Source organism: Alligator mississippiensis, chromosome 1, assembly GCF_030867095.1.
Source record: "Alligator mississippiensis isolate rAllMis1 chromosome 1, rAllMis1, whole genome shotgun sequence".
NCBI lineage: Eukaryota > Metazoa > Chordata > Crocodylia > Alligatoridae > Alligator > Alligator mississippiensis.
Window position 1 is genome coordinate 226,037,411 of NC_081824.1, and position 24,485 is coordinate 226,061,895.

At 46.5% G+C, this 24,485-nt stretch overlaps 1 long non-coding RNA gene across 2 annotated transcripts in view; it reads right to left on the reverse strand.

Moving 5' to 3' along the window:
- Positions 1-22,089, reverse strand: part of LOC109286464 (uncharacterized) — a 52,938-nt gene extending 30,849 nt beyond the window's left edge. The window contains exons 1-2 of one of the 2 annotated variants that reach the window (XR_002094502.2): positions 21,871-22,089; positions 21,361-21,539 (exon numbers count right to left, since the gene is read on the reverse strand). This is a non-coding gene — a long non-coding RNA (uncharacterized LOC109286464). Of the gene's footprint in view, positions 1-21,360; positions 21,750-21,870 lie in introns of those variants that run through there. The other variant, XR_009458907.1, reaches the window with a different exon arrangement.
- Between the last annotated feature and the right edge of the window lie 2,396 nt (positions 22,090-24,485).

Consider the following 24,485-nt stretch of genomic DNA (forward strand, 5'->3'; position numbering starts at 1 on the left):
GCAGTAATAACAAGCTACTGCACAGTAGTAATGAGCTACTGCACAGTCAGCATCACCAAGAAGCCATTTGGGGATGCTTCTGCGCAGTAATGCCAGTTACTTGCATACACAAGTACTAAATGACTGCACAGCAACAACTGTGCAGTAGGACTGTGCGAAATTTCGCCTGGCATTTCATTTTGAAGCTACTTAGATGCATTTCAAGCTCAAAACAGCAAAATCAAAATGAAACAAAGGTCTTCGAAATAGCTTCAAAACAAAACAAGGAAACTCAAAACATTCTGAAAATTTTGAAGCCAGGCATACTGGCTTTAGCACCGGTCCCAACCAGCAGCACCCGCCTCCTCTCATTCAGCAGGCAGATTGGAGGCTCACCGCACCCCCAGGAGGGCTGCAGGGGCTGTGCTGGGTGCCTTCCGGGGCTGCGGGCCCCCAATCTGCCTGCCAGATGACAGACTGGCACTGGATGCAGCCTGCACCCAGCGCAAGGAAGATTGGTGCTGCCGCTGGCCCCAGGGGGCAGCACATGCCTCCTATCATTCAACAGGCAGATCAGGGGCCTGCACCCCTGGGAGAACTCCAGCACAGCCCCAGCAGCCCTCCTGGGGGTGCGGGTGATCCCCTGATCTGCACACAGAATCACAGGAGGCGGGTGCTGCCACCTGGAGCCAGCGGCAGCACTGATCTTCCCGGTGCCGATCCTAGCCGGCAACACCTGCCTCCTTTCATCTGGCAGGCAGATCAGGGGCTCACCCGCACCCCCGGGAGAGCTGCTGGGGCTGTGCTGGAGTCCTCCCAGGGGTGCAGGCCCCCAATCTGCCTGCTGGATGACAGGAGGTGCATGCTGCCGCCTGGGGCCAGCAGCAGCACTGATCTTCCCAGCGCTGGGTGCAGGCTGTGCCCAGCTCCGATCTGTCATTTGGCAAGCAGATCGGGGGCCCGCAGCCCCTGGAGGAGTGCAGCACAGCCCCTGCATCCCTTCTGGGGGTGCGGTGAGCCCCCAATCTGCCTGCCTGCCACATTTTATAATTCCCCATTGTCGGTAGGGTCGGAAGGGACCTGAGCAGATCATCAAGTCCAACCCCCTGCCACGGCAGGAAAGAGTACTGGGGTCAAACAACCCCCGGCTAGGTGTCTATCCAGCCTCCTTTTAAAGACCGCCAGGGTAGGAGCGAGCACTGCTTCCCTTGGAAGTTGGTTCCAGATCCTAGCTGCCCCGAGTGTGAAGTAACGCCTCCTCATGTCTAGTCTGAATCTACTCTCAGTCAACTTATAGCCATTATTCCTTGTCAATCCTAGTAGTGCTCGGGGAACAGGGACTCTCCCATTGCCTGCTGGTTCCCCCTGGTAAGTTTATAGATGGCCACCAGATCCCCTCTCAGCCTTCCTTTGTGGAGGCTGAACAGGTTCAGGTCCCTCAGCCTCTCCTTGTAGGGCCTGCCCTGCTGACCCCTGATCATGTGGGTGGCCCTCCTTTGGACCCTCTCGATGCTGGCCATATCCCTCCCGAAGTGCGATGCCCAGAACTGGACGCAGTACTCCAACTGCGGCCTGACCAGTGTTGCATAGAGGGGGAGGATCACCTCCTTGGACCTGCTTGAGATGCATCTGCGGATGCATGACAAGGTGCGGTTAGCCTTCCTGACCACGTCCCCACACTGTCGGCCCATGTTCATTTTGGAATCTATAATGACTCCAAGATCCTTTTCTGCCTCTGCACTGATGACAAGGGAGTTCCCCAGCCTGTAGGTATGCTGCTGGTTCTTCCTCCCCAGGTGCAGTACCCTGCACTTGTCAGTATTGAATCCCATTTTATTCTCATCTGCCCACCCCTGTAACCTGTCCAGATCCAATTGCAGCCTGTCCCTCCCTTCTAGCATGCCCACTTCTCCCCACATCTTAGTGTCATCTGTGAATTTGAACAAGGTGCTTTTCACCCCCTCATCCAAGTTGCTGATGAAGATGTTGAACAGTGCATGTCCAAGGACCGAGCCCTGGGGGACCCCACTGCCCACATCCCTTCAGGTCGAAAATTACCCATCCACCACCACTCTCTGGGTGCGGCCTTCCAGCCAATTGGCGACCCATCTGACTGTAGGCATTGACACCACAATCTCCTTTTTTTTTTTAATGAGAATGGGGTGAGAGAGAGTGTCGAAGGCCTTCCTAAAGTCCAGAAAGACTACATCCACCGCAACACCTGTATCCAAGGCTTTTGTGACCTGGTCATAGAAGGCCACCAGGTTGGACTGACAAGATTTGCCTCTAATGAACCCACGTTGGTTGCCCCTAAGCATACAATCCCCTGCTTGCCCCTTGCAGATGTGCACCTGGATAATTTTCTCAAAGAGCTTCCCCAGGACCGAGGTAAGACTAACAGGCTTATAATTTCCTGGGTCCTCCTTCCTCCCTTTTTTGAAAATGGGAACCACATTGGCCCTTTTCCAGTCCTCTGGCACTTTGCCAGAGCACCACGAGTGCTCATAAAGCCATGCCAGGGGTCCCGCAATGACCTCTGCTAATTCCCTCAGCACTCTGGGGTAGAGATCATCAGGACCTGCTGATTTGAACATGTGCCCTCATTATAACCTACGGGCAAAATGGTGAAACTGCAAAACAGTTTTCATGAAACAAAATCAGAACAGTGCTTTTGAAACTAAACGAAACTTGAAACGAAACACTGTTCTGTCAAAACGGAAGTCGAAGTAGAACGGTGCTGCTTTGCACAGCCCTACTGTGCAGTCAGCATCCTGTGTATATGTGGCCACTAAAGAGCACCCTTTTCAAAGACCAACCCAGTGGGTACACACTAGTTTACTACTTACCCCTCGAGGGACACCTGATAGTAGAAGAAAAAAGATACAGGTTTTGTAAATGGTTCAAAAAGCATTACTTTCTATTTTAGATAGTGCCAGAAGAATCAGATAGGGATATCCAATCAATGCAGTAAAACAACTGCACACCATTCCCTGCTTCAGTTTTCTCACCACTCTTGAAGGTTCTTCAGACTTCACTCAGAGTTTTCTCAGGAGTCCTTCCACCCCTGTGGCCCCTGAGCATAGCTTTTCCCTCCAGAGCATGGTGTCTCTCGGTCTTCTTTTTCTCTCCCAAATTATTGGCGCCAACTTCTCTCACCACTTTTGTTGAGTCTCTGATCAACCTCATTATGAGATCAGTCTCCCCCACCAGCTAATCAGATGCTTAATTACCACTCTCTAGGGTTAAGCATTGGAAAAAAAAATGGTTTGGCAATAGCCAAATCTCTGACCAAAGGTGCTCTACCTGAATAGACAGCAATCAAAGTTTAACCATTGCACTTGGTTAGCTCTCTGCTAGGTGCAAGAATTTATCCCGTCATCTCCTAGTGGAGTGGTCAACATGGAAGCAAAAGGCAAACAAGCCCCATACTCAAAATGGAGTTTACAGTCTGACACAAAAAGAGTCCCCAGCATGAAATATAATTTATAAGCCATACAAAGACCAATTCCCCAAAGGTTCACGAAAGCCATCACAGCTTCACCACCCTGGGCCTTTGTTTCTTCTTCTTCAGTAAAAACAGGGATGACAACTTTTCTCACCTATTGAAAAATACTTTGAGATCTATACACTCTATGAGAGCAAGGGATTATTATTATTATACTCTGTGCACTCTACTTTCACTGTGCTCAGCTAAAGTGCAAACATCAGTGTCAGGTTTCTTCAAAAACTCTTCTAATAATAAAGAGGTTGAAAACTGACTCCTGTGCTTGATTAAAATGTACCTTTGACTTGAAAGGGTTTCTATTTTGCATTAATCAGATGGTCATTTGGCAGCATTATTTTACTCACTGTTATCACACGAGACTACCATTCATTACACTTATTATTTCCCTGTTTTGCCATCCAAGAAATACGTTTTTCAGGCACTCAAATTCTGTAATCCAGTATGATACTGTCATGTGATTTTCACCATTGACTACTGTAGTTTTCTGTTCTCTCGCCTCCTTAAAACATCTGGTTATCTTGACATTTCACTCTCGCTCAGTTTTCAATCACTTCAGGCCAAATTCTGCCTTCAGATACAGGCACATAACCACCATAGGAATCAATGGGAGTTCTTTGTGTGTATCTGAAAGACAGAACGCACTCTTTTCTCTCTGTGTGTTCTGAGAAGCTATGGATGGATTAGAGATTTATCTTGTGATTTGTATTTAGCCCAACCCTAAAACATTCACTTGTCCATTTGCAGAGGGAAGTAGTTGTGTTAATCTGAAATCATGCAGAAGACAGGGTAGATTTGCACCATATAGACTAACTAAATCAGAGATGCATAAGCTTTTGTAAGCAGCAGCACTTCATCAGATACTAAGAAACATCATCTATCAACCCTGCTAAGTAAGCTGCTGCTTTTGAAGTTCCATGTTACCTGCCATGATACAGGGACAGCTTTCCACTAATAGTGGGGAGAAATTAACTAGCTTTGGACTTTGATCCATTTTTGGAAGGCATCATATGATGCACTTGCCTGAAATCTGGATTATTGACTTGAGTCCACTGAGGAGAAGAAGCCCCCTAGGTCTATGCTCCAGGTAAAATCAAAGATGATTGAATGCTGTCTGGAAAGTGGAACACCAGTCATCTAGTTCAAGCAATGGACTAGGACCCAGGAAATATGGGTTTAATTCCCGATTTTGCCATGGGCCACCTTGAACAAATCATTTATACTCTCTATGCTTTAGTTCTCTCATCTGAAAAATGGAATTTAATAATAATGCATCTTTGCCACATTGAGAGTTTGAGGTCTAAACTGATTATATTGAAGTACGTACCCAAATATTACAGTGACTGAGGCTATACAGGCATGTGGATAAAGGGGAAGCACCCTTGTAGTAACACAAAATCAAAGCATTACCAAGTAGTATTAACAGAAAGCAAGAGCTTTCCTTTTTAACATTTCTAGTTAATCCTCCCAAGAAAGAATTCAAGATAACTCCTCATTCACAACTGAACTAAAACAGTCTAAGACAACTGTGGTAGCAACACTTGGATTTCAGTTAACCTCAGCTTTTTTAATCATGCCCATTTTAGCTGTTTCTAAAGTTGTTTGGCTTTTTTTTCACCTTCATGAAAAACTTTATGTTTGGTGAAGTATTTTAGCTAAAAAATGCAAAATACTTTAGTTCTGAGTTTCTGGCACAGTGCAAAAAGGAACCTGTAGTTGGGGTGCCTCACATTCCCATTCTCTCCCTATTCAGACTACATTGTCCTAGCCTCCCTTGTTTTAAGGTGAAATGGTGTCTCATAGCATTCAGATGGTCATGAGGCCTAATGGGTAGCATTTCACAATCAAAATATTTCAGGTTTCAGACATTTGAAGTTTCAGCAAAAAATATGACACTTCCTACAGAAAAATGCTGAATGCCCAATTTTCCTCTAAAAATATTTAATGGAACAGAAACATTGAACAGAAATTTGTCAACCAGCCCTATTCACGTCCCATTCAGAATGGAGTTAATCTGAATTATTGCACTGTGTTACTGAGAAGCCACTCTATTTTTTTACTAATCTTTAAACACAGTTTGAATCTTAATTCTGAAGCAGTTTGTCCAGCCTTTTTTCAAAGGCCAGACTTTAACTGTGGAACGGTTTCATCAACTGAGCTAATTAAATAGGCAAATAAACCACAAGGAGCATCTGCTGCAATGACTGCTCATTGCCTTTTATTTTCACCCTTGTGTTAATGCTGTCCTTTTGAGGTGAATGGGACTTTACCTTGTCACAACAAGATCAGTGCAAGTCTGTGAATGCAGTGTTATGACATCAAAGCCAAAACAAAGGAACGTCACTATCTCTCTCAAAGCATGATACTGCAGGTTCACGATCCAGTAGCTACAAAAATCAAATGTATGGGAAAATATGCATGAAACCTAGATCCCAGTGTGGTGGTGTCCTGGCCCCGAATCTTAGCCTGGCATTGCTTCATTGGCTTTAATGGAGCCACACTGATTTATACTAGCACAGAATCTGATCCACTCTGATCAAACTATGTAAACTGAATACCACCTGGTTTAAGGGCACTCTAAATGCATCATCGGCATGCCCAGGGCATTATCCTCTGCACCTCAGAGTACAAATAAGGCCACACCATTTTCATTTGTGGTTATGGCTTCTTGGTCCCTTGCGTCCTTTCTCCAGTATAACCAGCCCATTTAAGGCCAGTGGCTTCTTTCACCTGATGCTCAGTTAGGAAGGGCCTCACTGTGAAATCGCTATCCCCTTCTGCCACCACCTCCTATATGGGGGAATTTCCCCATCAGCTCCTCCCACTCCTACAAGACAGCTTCAAAGGATTAACAGTGCTGGTTTACAAAAGAGATTTTCCGGCATAAACAGAGCTGAGCCAAATCCCTCCTTGTAGCTTCTCCATGCCTCAGCCCATCTTCACCCTACATAATTATAGGTGCATTTTGCCTGTAAGACAGAGGATTTCACTTATAACCCCAAATAGGCAGGTTCTGATGTAACACCAACCTGAGGAAGAAAAGTGGGGGAGGCTGGGCAGGGAGTGGAAATGAATTTCTGAAGCAGAATGAGCAACTTTGTTAGAGATGAAGATAGTGATCAGCGGAGGACCAGGGATCAAAACATTTCACCTCCAGCCCTCTTACAGCCACAGCACTCATTTGTTTCATTTTCCTATTTTAAGTTTCTGACTCACACTCTAAATATTGATTTCTATTTTTCTATTAGCGTTGAATTTTCTGCCTCCATATTGACTTTGACTGTACTTCTGGTTGATATTAAGCCTCTCGGGTCAACAAACTTTTATAGCTGTTCGCTGCTTAAACCACACTGAGTAGGAATTGGCACTATGGAGCGGTAGCTGGAAACAGCACGAGTGAAATCTAGAAATGATTCCTTTCCCTGAACTTTGCCTCTTATCCAGGCTGATGCACTGAACACTGAACCTGTTGCACGTAGGTAACAAAGGGGATCTGTGATTTTTGGGGAGCATGAACCACGATATGAATTGCTTTCTACTCTCCTTTCATAGATATTGGAGTAAAGTAGAAAGAAATCTAATGATGCAATTGTGGTTACCTCAGCATAAAATTGCTTTGAGGCGGCAAGTGGGCCCAATGCAGGCACTCATTTATATGGCTTGCAAAAAAACCCCATGCTTCATTTAGCTTACCATATCCATGGGCCCATCTACCTTGATAATTCAATGTGGAGTTAGCTAGGGTGTGAATTTATAGCACACTGTCTAGTCTATACTAACTCCCAGGTGGATGCTCTTAATTCGCACAAAGAGTCCCTTTGTGCAGAGCAGTTTATTGAGTATTAAGCATAGGTGTGAATTTACAAGTCATGTGGATTAGGCTATGCCACACAAAGGCACTTCTAGGAAGCACTCAGAGTGTCCCTGTGCAGGGTTAATAGGCTGTCCCTGTGCAGAGTTAAAGCTACTGTCCTTTATATTTAGACCCTCAAATACTCTGCACAATATTTCCCTATATACTGTAGCTATATTGGTATCTATAAGGCTGCATGATACATGGAAATGTGTGTACGCGTATGTGTCTTAGATGCAATTTAGCCCTTTATTAGCTTTATATGGACAAATTCCTGACTTTTGCCAGCAGTATATTTGCAACCGCATATTATATATAAGCTGTAAAATTGCCAGCAATTGGTGGGGTGGGGAGGGAGCTGCAAACATAGGTGGGAAGCTTGGCATCCTGAAGCACAGTGGAGAGGTGGGGAGGGAAGGGCAGGTCTTCTGAGGCCCCTTAGCTAATCAGAGGTGAGGGGAGGGGGGCACCACCTTCCACTGCGAAAATGGTTCCCAATGCCACACTGGGACTGCAAAATACAGAGGCAGCCACTGCAAATTAGGTAGGTCCCTATATATTACATATAGGTGCGTATATTGCACGTTATCACGGAGACCAGTTTGTGGCATAGCTGTTGCAATCAAAAATTAGAGAAACCTGCTCATCCTCCTAGTGTAACATATTAGCCACAATTTCAACATGTATGGTGCACTAAAAAGGACATTAAAAGAATATTAAGGTTACAAAGCAAGGAAATACTAGGATTAAGATTGCTTGGGCTACATTAACTCAGCACCTTGTTGCATACACATTACAACATAATCTTCAATGATGTGATCACGTACTATTTCCCCCATGGTACCCCCTGTCTCAGAGAGGGATCAAAGACCTCAGTATCCCTGAACCATGGTAAATGCTTTGTCAGTACAGGGCAAAATTGTGACATTCTAGCACAACGTGCTCTGGAGGGAGTGCATGGAGACATTTAGTTACAGGAGGTGATGCATGGAGCTGCACCCCTTAAAGGTGCCTCCTTTGTGTCCACCTGCAGCCTACGGGGAAGTGGATATATAGATGTGGGTCTCATACTCTCTTTTCCAGTCCCTACACCAGGGAATCATGGGATTGATTCACTTTCTGCCTTTCCCCCATTCTGCATGTGCCAGGCAAAATGTGACCCATATTTATCTTACATTTTAATTCCAAGACGTGTTCAGATTAATGCTCAAAAAGTGGCTATCGCTGAGGAAGTGATTAAGAGTGTGATAAGCTATGAATGACTTATTCATGCAAGTTTTTCAGTCCATCCCCAGTGCGCTGGATCTTGTACTGAAGTACAGTTCTAGTTTGGTGTGTACTGATTAATTTCTAATCTGTTATCTGATGTTTACCCAAATGAAGAACATTGGACTAATGCAACTCTGCCATTGAGCTGGCTGCTCCTTAATGATTTAATGCAGATGAAATATCAGTCCAGTGGTGGAAGGAAGGAAAGAAGCAAGCAAGGAAGGAAGGAATGGTCTGTCAAAAAGCTTGCATGTGATGTGAGGTTTGATTAATAGCAATAAGTAAATTGTAGGAGCAGCTAGAGCAGTGACTCTCAACCCAGGGCTCTGGCAGCCTTAGCTGCTATGAGATCTTCATAAGCATGTTGTGGGGTGCTGCTCAATATTAACACCATTAGGTTTGCAAACACTTACCCATAATTCAGAAGAAAATCCTATTCCCAATCACAAGAATAGGAAACCATAATGTCAAAAACCTTCTGACATGTTTAGGTCTTTGAGTTCTTGGCTACAAAAGAAATTATTTTTTGTTTCCATAGTCAAGAAACAAGTAACATAAGAGCTGGCATTTTCTGAGGGATGCCTCAAATCTAACAAAGGGCACCTCGAACCTATAGACTAGGGACAGACATTGGGGGTGTGACCAGGCCCCAGCAGGACACTCTGATTAGGGTGGGGTTCCCCCCCGCCCCTTGATGCTCCTGACCAGGGAGTGAGCCAGCAGGGAGTTGATAGCTGAGCATTTATAACCACAACAAGAAAACAAAAGCCTCTCTCATTAGTTCAAGCTCTTCTTAAACAACTTTTTCCAAGGAAGGAATGGAGGGACATTACCAGCTGACCTGCTGATTAGCTCCAAAAAGCCCTAACCAGACAAGGTCCTGTCTGCCTTTCACAGATACCTCTCAGCATTAGCTAGCATACCACATGCTGGATACAGTTCATGCTGTGGGAGAGGGGAGGTGGGGAATCCCTGCTTAAGTGGGGCAGGGCAAGGGGAAGCCAGGCAGAGGCTGCTGTGTGCAGTCTCTGCTGGAGCTCCAGCAAGGGAGCAGAGGGGCAGAGCCAGCCCTGATCTGGAACAGAGAGCCCTGCCCAGGGCTGGAAAGCATCTGGGATGCTGGGGGACTCTGGTTTAAGTTAAACCAGCAAGGGGTCTGGGGCACACATTGCATAAACCATTTTGACCCAAATCAGTTAAGTCTGTTACTACATTCAACCAGGTTTCTCTCAAACCAATTTCAGCCATTTTCAAACTGGTGTATGTGCACTGAACACCTGTTCTGATACAGGTTTAAACCAGTTTCTGATCACTTAAACCAGATTATGTGTAATGGCTGTCCCTAGCCATAACGGTTAAGAACCACTGAGCTAGAGGCTGTCATTTAGTTCAGACCTCATGTTCTAGGCACTGGAGTAACACACACTAAGAGAATTGCCCTGCCCCAATTAACCTAACCAACAAAACTGCTCTTACCCTTGCAGGACTGATAGACACCTGAGGTACAGATTGATTCACTGGATTGGGCCCAAGCATCACAGGTACCTACGTTAGTATCTGGAATTGAACACCATTCTCTTAAATCACAGTTTAAGGCCTTTCCCCATACAGCCTGCCTTCGTGCCACAGACTGTGCTTATGGTTTGTGATGCCACAAATGAAACAGAAGTCCAGCTCTGAGGAAACTCAGAACATGTGGATATTTTTTTTCCCTTTACATGAGATTAGCAGAAACAACCACTGAATCAAAAAAACATTAGGGCTGGAAAGGTCACTTAATCCAAGACCCTGCAAGAATCCAGGATGCACTATGCTTAGACCCTCGAGACAGATGCATACCCAACCTCTGCCTGGAAATCATGAAGAAGAAAGGTTCCACAGCTTCAGTGGCAGTTTGTTCCATTATCCTACTCTCCTTGCAGGAAGAAAGCTTCTCCTGAGATTTAATAAGCATTATAACCAATAGCCAAAGATAACCAGACTACCAGGCACCGGAGGACCTGCTGAAAGAGATAGGGGCACAGGTGGTGTTCTCCTCCATCCTACCAGTGAGCGGACATGGAAGGAGACAAGAGACCTGCATTGATGAGGTCAACTTCAGACTTCGGAATTGGTGTCTCGAGGCAGGCTTTGGCTTCCTGGACAACGATCCACACATCACGACAAGGGACATGCTCGGATGGGATGGGCTGCACCTTTACCCTAAAGGTAAGCGTGTTTTCTCTTCTAGGTTGGCGGATCTCCTCCAGCGGGCTTTAAACTAGGCTCACTGGGGGAAGGGGATGGCATGGGCGGAGGAAGCCTCAGATGAGCAAGCCAAGCATCGCCTGCAGGAGCAGCCCAGCCTAAACCGATGACAAGCGAAACAGGTAATCAGGTAAGTGACATGGGCCTGGGTACCGCTGGGATTAGGGGGGTGGTCCATTCTTCTTCAGGAGGCCTCAAATGCCTCTATACTAATGCTCACAGCATGGGGAACAAGCAGGAGGAACTAGTCCTCCTGCTAGCCAGCACCAACCCAGACATAGTGGGGCTCACCGAAACATGGTGGGACCCAACGCATGACTGGGCAGTGAATATCAAGGGCTACACGCTCTACAGGAAAGACAGGACAGGCAGGAAGGATGGGGGTGTGGCGCTCTATGTCAAGGAGCAACACACATCCACAGTGAGTAACACTGGGTCAGAGGAGGAGCAAACGGAAGTGCTCTGGGTTAGAATACAAAGGGGTTGGGGAAAAAGGGACTTACCGGTGGGGGTCTACTACAGACCACCCAGCCAAGGAGAAGATCAAGACCAGGAATTCTTAAGTCAGCTCACAGAGATAGTTAGATCCAAGGATGTGGTCGTCATGGGTGACCTAAACTTTCCAGACATCTGCTGCAAGGAGCAGACAGCCAGGTCTGACCGCTCACGCAGGTTCTTAACTGACATACAGGACCTCCATCTAACCCAGGAGGTACACAGCCCCACCAGGGGAGACGCCTTGTTGGATTTGGTCCTGGCCACGGGCGACAACTTGGTAGGGGTCTGTGGGTGCTTGACTACCTGGGCGATAGCGATCATTGTCTGCTGGAATTCACCATCCAGCACAAGGTGGTGAAAGCCTCCAGCAAGGCAGCAGCCCTCAACTTCAGGAGGGCGGACTTTAACGAGGTGAGAAAACTATTGGGGGAAGCACTGAGGTCCCAGAGCAGGAGGGAGTTGAGTGTCCAGGAGGAGCGGTCGTTCCTTAAAGAGACGATCCTCCAAGCTCAAAGGGAAGTAATTCCTACATGAGTCAAAGGAGGCAAGAGGGCGCAAAGGCCCCCATGGCTCACCAAAAGCATCCGGGAACATCTCCAAACAAAAAAGGAGGCGTACGCCCGTTGGAAAAGAGGAGTCACCACAAGAGAGAACTATACCTTGGTAGCTCGGGAATGTAGAGGGGCGGTCAGGAAGGCCAAGGCGGAAATGGAGCTGGGACTAGCGACCCAGATCAAGGACAACAAGAAGTCCTTTTTCAAATACAGAGGGGGGCAAAAGAAGGTGCCAGGTAACATGGGGCCTCTGCAGGACACGCTAGAAAATCTCACCTGATGGTAAAGCTGACATATTCAACAATTTCTTTGCCTCTGTATTTCTGAGGAGGGACCTGGATATCTCCCCCACTGGCACCCCCGAGGGCCCTGTGGGTGGCACACCCAGGCCTAGGGTTAATGAGGACCTTGTCAGGGAACTTCTGGAGGGGCTAGATGTATTTAAATCCACAGGTCCTGATGATCTCCACCCCAGAGTGCTGAAGGAACTAGCAGGGGTCATTGCGGGACCTCTGGCACAGCTCTACGAGTACTCATGGCACTTGGGCAATGTGCTGGAGGACCGGAAAAGGGCCAATGTGGTCCCCATCTTCAAAAAAGGGAGGAAGGAGGACCCAGGAAACTATAGGCCCATGAGTCTTACCTCGGTACTGGGGAAGATTTTCGAAAGAATTATCCTGGCACATGTCCAGGAAGGGCCAGCAGGGGAGGTTATGCTCAGGGGCAACCAGCATGGGTTCATTAGGGCCAGGTCTTATCAAACCAACCTGGTGGCCGTCTATGACCAGGTCACCAAGTCCTTGGATGCAGGTGTTGCAGTGGATAGTCTTTCTGGACTTCAGGAAGGCCTTCAACAATGTCTTTCACCGCATTCTCAGTAAGAAACTAGGAGACAGTGGTGTTGATGCCTACACAGTCAGATGGATCACTAACTGGCTGGTGGGCCGCACCCAGAGGGTGGTGGTGGACGGGTCTTATTCGACCTGGAGGGATGTGGGCAGTGGGGTTCCCCAGGGCTCAGTCCTCAGGCCCGCACTATTCAACATCTTCATCAGCGACTTGGGTGAGCGGGTAGAAAGCACCCTGTTCAAATTTGCAGATGACACTAAGATGTGGGGTGAAGTGGGTACGCTAGTAGGAAGGAACAGGCTGCAAGCAGATCTAGACAGGTTACAGGGGTGGGCCGATGAGAACAGGATGGGGTTCAACGCTGACAAGTGCAGGGTAATGCACCTGGGGGGGAAGAACCAGCAGCACCACCTACAGGCTGGGAAACTCCCTTCTCACCAGTGTTGAGACAGAAAAATATCTTGGAGTCATCATTGATGCCACAATGAACATGGGCTGACAAAGTGGGGACGCGGTCAGGAAGGCCAACCATACCTTGTCGTGCATCCACAGGTGCATCTCAAGCGGGTCCAAGGAGGTGATCCTCCCCCTCTATGCAACACTGGTCAGGCCGCAGCTCGAGTACTGCAACCAGTTTTGGGCACTGCACTTCAGGAGGGATGTGGTCAATATGGAGAGGGTCCAAAGGATGGCCACCCGCATGATCAGGGGTCAGCAAGGCAGGCCCTACGAGGAGAGGCTGAGGGATCTGAACCTGTTCAGCCTCCAAAAGAGAAGGCTGAGAAGGGATCTAGTGGCAGTCTACAAACTACTCAAGGGGGTCCAGCAGGTATTGGGAGAGTCCCTGTTCCCCCGAGCACTCCCAGGAGTTACAAGAAACAAAAGACACACATAGCGGAGGGTAGTTTCAGATTAGACATTAGGAAGTGCTATTTCACTGTCAGGGCGGCTAGGACCCAGAACCAACTTCCAAAAGAAGTGGTGCTGGCTCCTACCCTGGGGGTCTTTAAAAAAAAGGCTGGACGAACATCTGACTGGGGTCGTTTGACCCCAGTGCTCTTTCCTGCCACGGCAGGGGGTCGGACTAGATGATCTCCTCAAGTCCCTTCTGACCCTACCAACTATGAAACTATGAAACCACAAAGCTATACTGTATGTGTGATGTGCACACATGTGTTTATGCTATCAAGAGATACAGCCTTTTCATGGCCCCCTCTAGCCGTGCTGTAAGCAGGAATAATCTGCACCAGATGGGCATATATGCAGTTTTCCCACTCTGTGTCAGGAGCTGTACCTGCCCCACTGCTAATACGGTCACAAAGCAAGTAGCTTCTCAAGGGGTTTCAGGCCATCTCTATGCCTCTGGGGTAAGCCCAGCAACAGCACTTTCTCAGTCACTGTCTCCCACTCCTTGCTCAACAACTCCTGAAAATGAGAAACTACACCACCTTAGAACAGCCTGGAGCTTGTGCCCCCAACCTGAACTTACATACACCCTCTCACATCTTAAAGTTCTACTTTAAGATGGTTGCACTGCTTCATTCTCAGTATTTGGTATGCATTAAAGCAGGAGGGAGTGGACAGGGCATACTTCACATCAGTGCTCTTGGGCACTGCATGGAGGTCAGCGTAGGCAAGCCCTTGAAAACTGTGAGCCAGAACCTCCATAGAACATTTTTAAGACGCACCTCTAGAAACTTACCAGCCAGGATTTAGCCCAAAATGGGTCCCTTAAGTTTTCTAGCACTTTAGTAGCAAGGACAGGTGCTTAAGCACCGAGCCTGCCATGAGCTCCTACGGGCAGCCTTTTGAGGAAGCCCACTGAAAGCAATGGGAGTCCTCTGGGGCTGAGCTCTCAACAGGTTTGGGGCCTTGAAGTGGGTGCCATGCAAAGAAAAAATGACATTTTATAAGTTAGCTTCTCCTTTGCTCCTCGCTTCCAGGATAGCAATGAAACTTGGAGAAAAATCAAAGGTACTCTGTCCTTCACAGTCTTCTAATCCTGCCCCTACTTTCCTCTTCTGCACCCTTAAGTATGGGCACTTCAGCCCAACCTAGCTTCCACTGTATGAGTGGGAAACTGCTGGTTGACTCCCCTAGGAGTTCATCATGCACCTGGAATAGAAACAGCCCTGTGACACCATGCAAAGGGGACAACCAGTTTCTTCCTCTCATGCAGCAAAGGTGTGATGAGTTTGGCTATCAGAGGTGATGGGACCCAAGGTAACTTTTCTGGGAGTTCCAGTAGCTCAGCCTCTCTCTGGAAATCAACGTGATGATTTTTGCACTGCAGGGAAATACTCAAAGGATATCAGATCCTGCACCCCCCCACACACACACACTTTTTTATGAAGCAAACCTGTAGTGTGGAGGCTCAGCTCAACAGACAGCAGTGGAGCAAAACTGAATTTCCATCCCCCTTTGCACTTTTAGGCCATGTGAGGACACTGAAAGAAACCTGTATAGAGTGATAATTAAATATACCTACCAAATCCAAGGTGCTTGTTGTACCAGTTCAGTTTTAGGTGTGACTATGAAGTAAGGCCTAAAGCATGAGCATCAGATACTCTACACATCTCACTGCTTATGGGGGCTCATGCTAGCAATTCTGAAAGCAGTCTGGGTGCTCTAGACAACAGAAGTACAAAGGGTCACCTGGGCTTGGTCAGTCCAGGGTTTAGAAAAAAAGCCTGAGACTTGGAAAATGTGGGTTTATATCCCTGCTCTGATGCATACTTCTTATGTGACCTTAGACAAGGCACTTAACATTATCCTTATTTTACACGAAGGGAACTGAAGTCTTGAGAAGTTAATTCCTTTGTTATGAGAACAACTGCATTAAAAACTGCAAGGTTCCCTTATTAACAGAGGTCACTTTTATAGCAGCCTCCCAAAAACAGATGGGCCTAACAGATCTATTTATAACCCTTTAATTTCATAATTCTACATGCTAAAAACAATGTGGCAGAAATAACTCTTCTCTTACTCCAAATACTTACTGTCTGAGTAGCTAGCACTGGGCCTGCCAGCAGCAAACACCCTCACTTCTGTCCTCCATGCTGTCTTCCTGTTCTATAGTCACCAAGCAGGTAAGAAATAAATGCCTTTGTGACCTCTCTTCCCCCTCTTCCCCAAGTGACCTAGGAGAGGCATCTCAGCTGCAGTATAAGCTATGCTTCTGCTTTGTGCCCTTAAGACCATCACTTTGCACTTGGGACACTATCCGTCTGTTCCCCTTGCTAAGAGTACTGCCCTCAATTATTAAGTGTGTGGAGCAGGGACATTATTAAGCCTGACTCTGCTCCCAGCTGAGCTATCATGTGTCTCTCTCTAACTCTGCAGGAACCTTTCCTCACCCCATGCCCTTCCTATTACCCTTTATCATGCCCTGAAACCTCCTGAACAAGCTCATCCATACAAGATAATGTCATTTCTCCAAAAAAAAGAAACTGAAGTGATGCCATTTCAGAGGATTTCCCCAAATCATCTTCTGAAAACTTTTACTACCCCTTATTTATTGTAAGCCTCTAATAAATCATTTCAAATAAGTAACAGGCCTCTCAAGTCAAAGAAAATTTGACATATAGATTAAGACACTTCTTGGTTCTCTTTAGCTGTGGGAAATGACCATATGGAAATATATATTAATAACTAATAACCTTATATTTTGTTTGTATCTTTAGCCCAAACACATCCAGGAGTGCCATTAAAGTATGATATAAAGCATCAGCAATGCTTGTGCTTCCCCAGGGGTTGAAACAGCAATTGAGATTGCCCATGCCCATGGAGCTAGCATAAAAGGAGCAGGAATAGAACGCAGAATTTGGTCTATTGCAGGGTCCCCACTGTATTTGCTATGTGACCTTCTGCTCACTGTTTCTGGAGGGAGCTGCAGCCATTAGTGAAAATACCTTCCAGCCTTATCCTTGGTCCTGTGAGTCAGCCTGGCCCACCCAAGTGGTCCTGGGGAAGTCAGTGAAGTTCTACACTGACAGCAGGATTATTTTTTCACAGTACATTTCCAAAAAAGTCGCTGTTTTTTTATCAACATTTCTAAAGAAGATTTTTCATATTTTTAATAAAAAGCACAACAACATTTTGAGTTTTAAAGGCCATGTTCACTCAATTTTGAAAATGCAGAAAGCTCCAATGAAATGCAATCTTTTTATTGAAAAATGTTTAGCTTCTGGCTTTTTTTCCAGAACAACAAAGATGGAAAGTGTCAATCAAATTGAGATCTGAGAAAAGGGACCTGACACCTGAAAGCTTGTGTCTCTCTCTCCAACTGTAGTTGGTCCAATAAAAGATATCATCCACAAAAATCCTTGCCTCTTACATTTTTCCTGGACCATCACAGCTACAGCTATCACGACAACTCTACCTAAATCAAAATGAAAAATTCCATGCTCTTGAAAAGTTGGTTTGTCACAAAATGTTGCAATGCTATAATTTTCCCCAGCTCTTGAGCCAAGCCCCACCTGACCTTGAACCTGAGTCATAGAATCATAGAAAATTAGGACTAGAAGGGACCTCAATAGGTCATCAAGTCCAATCCCCTGCTCAAAGCAGGACCATCCCCAACTAGATCATCCCAGCCAAGGCTTTGCCTAGCCAAGTCTTAAAAACCCCCACAGTTGGACGTTCCACAGTCTCTCTGGGTAACCTGTTCCAATGTTTTGCTACCCTCCCAGTGAAAAAGTTTTTCCTAATATTTAACCACAACTTCGCTTGCTGCAATTTGAGACCAATGCTCCTTGTTCTGCCATCTGCCACCACTGAGAACAGTCTAGCTCCATCCTCTTTGGGACCACCTTTTAGGTAGCTGAAGACTGCTATTAAATCCCCTGTCAGTCTTCTCTTCTTTAGACTAAATGAGCCCAGTTCTGTCAGTCTCTCTTTAGAAGTCATGCCCCCTGACCATTTTGTTGCCCTCTGCTGGACTCTCAAATTTGTCCACATCCTTTCTGTATTGGGGGGAGGGGGGGTAGCAGAAGCTAAAACTGAACACAGTACTCGAGATGTGGCCTCACGAGTCCTAATAGAGGAGAATTATTTCCCTTGACCTGCTGGCAACACCTTTACCAGTACAGCCCAGTATGACTTCAGCCTTTTTCAAAACAAGGGCACACACTTGGTTCATATTCAACTTATTGTCCACTGTAACCCCCCCAGGTCCTTTTCTACAGAGCTGCTGCTTATCCAGTCAACCCCTAGCCTGTACTTGTGCATGGGACGATTCCATCTGAAGTGCAGAATTTTGCATTTGTCCTTATTGAACCTCATGAGATATCTTTTTGTCCAATCTTCCAATTTGTAAAGGTCTCTCTGAATCCTAGCCATACCCTCCAGTATCTACTACTCCCCCTAGGTTGGCGTCATCTGCAAACTTGCTGAGAGTGCACTCCATCCCATCTTCCAGGTCAGTGATGAAGATTCTGAACAAAACTGGCCCAAGGACTGACCCCTGGGGCACTTCACTTGATAATGGCTGCCAATTAGACATGGAACCATTGATTACTACTCTCTGAGCGTGACAATCCAGCCAGTTTTCTATCCATCTTCTAGTCCATTCATCCAAACTGCACTTCCTTAGCTTGCTTGAGAGAATATTGTTGGAGACCGTATCAAAAACTTTGCTGAAGTCAAGGTATATTATGTTGACTTGTCTTCCCACATCCACAGAACCAGTCATCTCATCACAGAGGCAATCAGGTTGGTCAGGCATGACCTGCCCTTGATGAATCCATGCCGACTGTTCCTAATCACCTTCTTCTCCTCCAAGTGGTTTGAAATGGATTCCTTGAGGATCTGCTCCACGATTTTACAGGGACTAAGGTGAGGCTGACCAGACTGTAGTTTCCTGGATCCTGTTTCTTCCCTCTTAAAGATGGGCATCACATTTGTCCCTTTCTAATCATCCAGGACCTCTCCTGATCACTATGAGTTTTAGGAAGATAATGGCCAAAAGCTCTGCAATCACACTGGCCAACTCCCTCAGCACTCTTGGTTGCGTTGCAGCTAGCCTCATGGACTTATACACATCCAGCTTTTCTGAATAGTCCCTAACCTATTCTTTCACCACAGTTGGCTCCTGCCTTTCTCCCCAGACTGTGGTGCCAGGTGCAGTAGTCTGGGAACTGACCCAGCCTGTGAAGACTGAGGTGAAAAAGGTACTGAGTACTACAGCCTTTTCTAAATCCTCTGTCGCTAGGTTGCCTCCCCATGCAATAAGGGACCCACACTTTCCCTGATCTTCCTCTTGTTACTGACATACTTGTGGAAACCCTTCTTGTTACCCTTCACATGCCTTGCTAGTTGCAACTGCAATTGCACTTTGGCCTTCCTAATTTCATCTCTGCATGCCTGAACAATACTTTTATACATCTCCCTAGCTATTTGTCCAAGCTTCCACTTCTTCCAAGCTTCCTTTTTGTGTTTTAGCAGGGAGTTCTTAAGTGAGCTAAGTCAAGCTGGTCTTCTGCTATACTTGCTAGTCTTTATTCTAGTGACAGGGTAAGGTGCATTCCATGATGTCATAGTGTCACTGCTACCATAACACATGCTAGGTGGATTACAGTTAGGTTGGCTATATCTATACATCCTGCCATACATACTCAGGTACTAAAGAGTAGCTTGCTGAACCGCAAGCAGCAGTGCCAAGAAGCGTGTGGATCTATTCCATTTACCCTATTCCTAAGTCTAGATGGGGAGACCCAAGTTCAATTCCCTGATCTGGCACTGGCATCATGCATGACCTAAAACATGTCACTAAGCTGCCCTCCAAAGGGCCCATGGTGGAAGTGTTCTTATTGCGAGTATCACCTGATTATGTGTAATCTACAATTTCTCTAACACCAGCATTCTACTGGTAGCATGGACCAGGAATGATGGAGTTCTAGGTCTCAGTGGATGTGTCTACATGCCCATTAGTGCATTTTAGGTAATGCTCATTAAATCTAGTACCTCCATTGTGAGGTACTGGAAAAATGCACATTAGCCTATTTTAATGTGCATTAGCTAAACAGCATAGTTTTTTGTGATACTTTAATGAGCAATAAAATAGGCTAATGCGCATTAAAGCACACATGTAGACGCACCTAGTCATTACCAACATCCAGCAGTGACTTCCAACCCTGCAATTTTCTATGTCAGTTCAGCAAGCCCATCCCTCCAAACCCAGACTTCATCAGTGAAGCTTATTCTGCGAGTGGTGTTTGGAAGATAACTGCCTTACATTTCCATTTCAACCTCTGCATTTGGATAATGTCCAGCCCAATTGAAGCCCTGATCTCCTTTGGGACCTCCAGGTGCTACTATACAGCAACAAAATACATACCAATAAACAGCTCAAAAGGCCTTGAACCTTTAGAAAACCCTATCCCTTGGCTTAGGTAACATCACTAAGAAGGAGCTGATTTTAAAATAAAACTATATGACTGTATACTGCAGGCATGACAAATATTAAATAGACTGGAGTACTCCCTCCCCCTAAAACATTTGTTTTCAATAGCCACAAAGTAGTCTGATGTTGTTTAGCAGAGAGAATTCTGGCAGCATATGAGCAATCTGGCAGTGCTGCAAGTACTGTAGGTGTTATGATACACACACAACATGTTTTACAAATAGAAAGTGGTTTTCTAAGTCCTTTAATATATTCTCATTTTCCCTACCTTGGCCCAAAAAAGCTGCAGTTATGAAAATAATGCTGCATACTGAAGTATTAAACCAGAAATCTGAAGAAAGTAGGTTTTTTTAAGTTTTTTTTCAGCTGTCCTCCCTCTCCTTTTTTTTCTCTTTTTTTTTTTTTTTTTAGTCAGGTATGTTTTTAGCAACTTAAACAGGTTGGGTTACCCACAAGAAGTAGTAATTTTTCCACCTAGCAGATTGAGGTATTCATGCTCTCTTTAAACACTTCTAAATTTATTCTCCAGTATTATTCAAATAGAATTATTTGTATGTACACCCTGGCTGGGATAGAACTCTTACAGTACTAACTGATGGTCAGAGACCACACAAATGAACCAGGTTAACAACATGCATATTCTGTGAAACTAAGTATCTTTTTGAAGAAGTCTTCCAAAAGACTGCTCCTGTCTGTTTTGCTTATTATTATTTATTCGTATTACAGTAATATGTAGAGGCTGCAATCAAGATCAAGGCAAGGTACTATACAAACACACAGGGAGACACAAAGAGCTCACAGGCTAAGTAAAAGACACAAAAAAGATTAATTATTACCTCTATTTCACAGATGGTGGTTGAGCCACAAAAAGCCTGAGTAATTTGCCCAAGGCTGTACAAGAACTCTGTGGCAGAATCAAGAACTGAACCTCTCTCTCCTAACACCAGTCCAACAACCAAGGCATAAGATCAAGCCTTCTCTCTAACTAGACATGTCAACTACTGCCTTATAAACTGTTACCGTGAAAAAAACTTTTATTTTAAGCTGTTCTAGTAGCCACAAGTTTCATTCAAAGGCTGAGTATCGGCAGAAGAAAGCATGGTACACAGCTGCAAAAGGGGATGAAACATTTCATGTTACTCAGCAAAGACCCCTCTGGCTTCAGCCAAGGCAGGAGCTTTTTCAAAGGGTGTCCCATTCAACTCACCTCAGCTAAGAAACCTTGTTCAGCTAAGGGCCTTAGTGGAGGGCATGTCTTCTATGGGTGACATCCAAACATCATGATCTAGCAGACTGGGTGAAACAGTTTAATAGTTTTCCAGGGTAAAACATCACCATTGTTGAAACTGAAACAGCTGTTAATAGCAGGAATTGGAAGAGTTCCACCTGGGAAACAGGAAAAGAAAATCAGTCGTTGATTTTACAGCAATAGGGAGAGAGCTGCCTGCAAGCAGCAAAGGGACAGATTCTGGCAGGCACAAGTGGCAGAGTGAGGAAAAAGAGAGTGGGAAAGATCCCCTTTCCTCTAGCATGGCTCAAATAAAGGCCAGCCAGAATCTGCAGCTCTCTGGAGCACAGAAACTGCTGCCTAATCACTTCCCAGGAGATGAAGGGCAGGGAGACAGACACTCGCCGTGGGTGGAGCCTTGCCACCCCACCCCAATCTCACCAGCAGGGAATATGCTGCACTCCATAGAGGGGGTGAGGCGTTTTGTACCTTCGGGTCCTGCTGTGGGAGAATACTCCATGCTTCCCTTGGTGCTTCCCAGGCCTCATGCTCCCCCAACACAGGGCTGTGCCTGTTCAGCACAGTGGGGAATGCAGGAAAAAACCTGTTCAGCAGCAGCCGTGGCAGCATTGCATTGGCAAACACCTCTGCTACTGTCGCAGAACAGCTCTCACAGCAACGCAGAGGCACAAGCAGGCTAATGGAGGCTTTGCTACAACCCAGGTGGTCAGACTGGTCACACTGAATAATGCTCCATGCAAAAGGCGGACCCCTCTCCACCCTCTACTAAGCCTTTACACCTAGTATATTGAGGTATTCATGCCCTCTCTAAACACTCCACAAATAGCTCCAGGAAAATCATGGGAATTACTTCCCAAGTGATTTACTCCAGAAAAGAAGAGGGGGCAGGATCAGGCCCTTAACCTTTCCTTCCTGTTTGCAAATGGATGAAGGGTTTGGAGTGCGGTGACTGGAGCTATTGGGCCAAATCGTCCACTGAAGAGATTCAACTGAAGCAAACAGCTACATTGGTTCTCACTAGTTGCAGACTTAGCCTGCAATTTTAAAACACTTGCTAATGGCTTGTGGCAGCCATTGTCCATTTCTGGGCTGTTTACTCACTATACCTCATGCTGGAGGCCACATGATCAGCAGTGAGAGCCCCACAAGGAGAGTTCCACCATTCAAAGGTGATAACATAGTCCCTCCACATCCTGCAGCCTCCAATATGTTCCAGGTATTGGGGCTCTGACAAGGCAGCTCTGCCAGCTGCACACCATCCAGGTGCTCCCCCTATGAGTGAACCCAGCTTGGTATCCCCCTTGTGTCCCCAGAGCAAAGGAAGGGTGAGCAAGGGTGAGAATCCCAGCCACCTTGCAGAAATGAGAGTTTGCAAAAGATGCAGGGCAGTAGAATAGCAGCAGAGCCAAACTGCTGTAAAAAAAGCCTGGGGGTGACATAAGAGGAGTTTATACCCAGTTGTGTAATGAGCAGTGGGTAATGAGGACACCAACCCCAGGTGCCCACTTAGAGGAGACACATGAATGGCGGCTATCACCATCACCAGCCAGATTCCACAGCTGCCACAGCCAGCCCAGCCCCTGCCACCATCACCATCCAGAGCGTACTCTGGCTGTTAAGCCTGTGCTCCTCTCACTATGTCTCTCCTGCCTTCACTACAGCTAACACCCTATATTCAGGAACCCTGCCGCAAGCTGTAAGTTCAGCCTCCAGTACACGAAGGCCCCAATCCAGCCAAACACTTAAGCAAGTGGTTAACCTTCAGTCCTGTGGGGCTTAAAACCAGCCTGACTGCTTTGCTAGCCATGCTGAGTGCCATGGCTAGGCTGAACCAGGAACTTCCCTTTGAAGTCCTGCCACTGCTGTTCATGTAGGTGGGACTTCAAAGAGGAACCACTGCCTCCCCTCCCTGCACAACCCCGTGCTGAAGAAGCAGTGTTGATAGTTTTAATTGCACTGAAGATTGCTTTAGGGCAAAGCAATTTAAACCTTCCAAGAAAAAGACCATTTTAAAAGTCCCCTCAACTAGCTGGAAAGAGACAGAGAGTGAGCTGGGGAAAAGAAGGAAATGAACAAGTTACCTTTAAAACAGAGGTCTGTGGGGAAAAAAAAACAAACTTTTCTTATCCTACATAATCAGTGTTATACCGAGTCAGACCAATGGCTCATCTAGCCCAGTAACCTGTCTGTCAGGGGCGGCCCACACTGCATGCACCCTGCCACTCACTCTAGGAGGTAAAAGCTGTCCTACTGCCCACTGCCCTCACCTATATCAACCAGGTCCTGAAGTATCTGCCCCCCCCATATTCCACCAGCCCCCTGGAGCTAATTGTGGGGCTGCTGCCTCCAAAGGCCTCACAGCACTCCCCACCCCATCATCTCAGCGAGCTGGAGGATACCAAGCTGGTCCACCTCCAAACATCCCACCACGAGCAGCTCTACATGCTCATGATCCACACAATCCATCCTCCTGTTCTCCCATTCCATCCCAACAACAAGTGGCAGGGCACCCTAGGCAAGGGCAGGGGAAAGGGTCCACAGTGCACAAGTCTGTATTCTACCTTGATCCCATAAGCCACCAGGGACCTCAGATAGTGGCTCTTCCAAGAACCTATTGCCACAGGCATATATCTGGCACACTTTACAGACAACCCCAACACCTGCCCCCTTTGCCAGCAGAGGGAGACCCTGGCACACACCTCCCTCAAGTGCCCCAGGTTGCAGCTCCTGTTCTGTCTCCTCCAGAACCTCCTGCTGAGGTTCTGCCTGCACTTCTCCCTGCACCTTTTTTGCTGTGCAATTCTCATCCTCAGTCCCAACAAACCCCAAGACCTCCTGGTCAACCTCCTCCTGGCTTTGGCCAAGCTGACCATCTATAAGACCAGGAGGGGGGCTCTAGATGGTGGGAACCCAGGCAACTGTGGGGCTGTCTTTCTGTCACTCCTCCGCTCATGTCTCCAGACAGAGTTTCAGTATTTGACATCCACAAGCTCCCTTGACTCATTCAGGGGGCAATGGGTTCAGGCCAGTGTGCTCTGGTTGGTATCGCCTTCCAGAACCCTTATTAACTTATGACTAGGGGT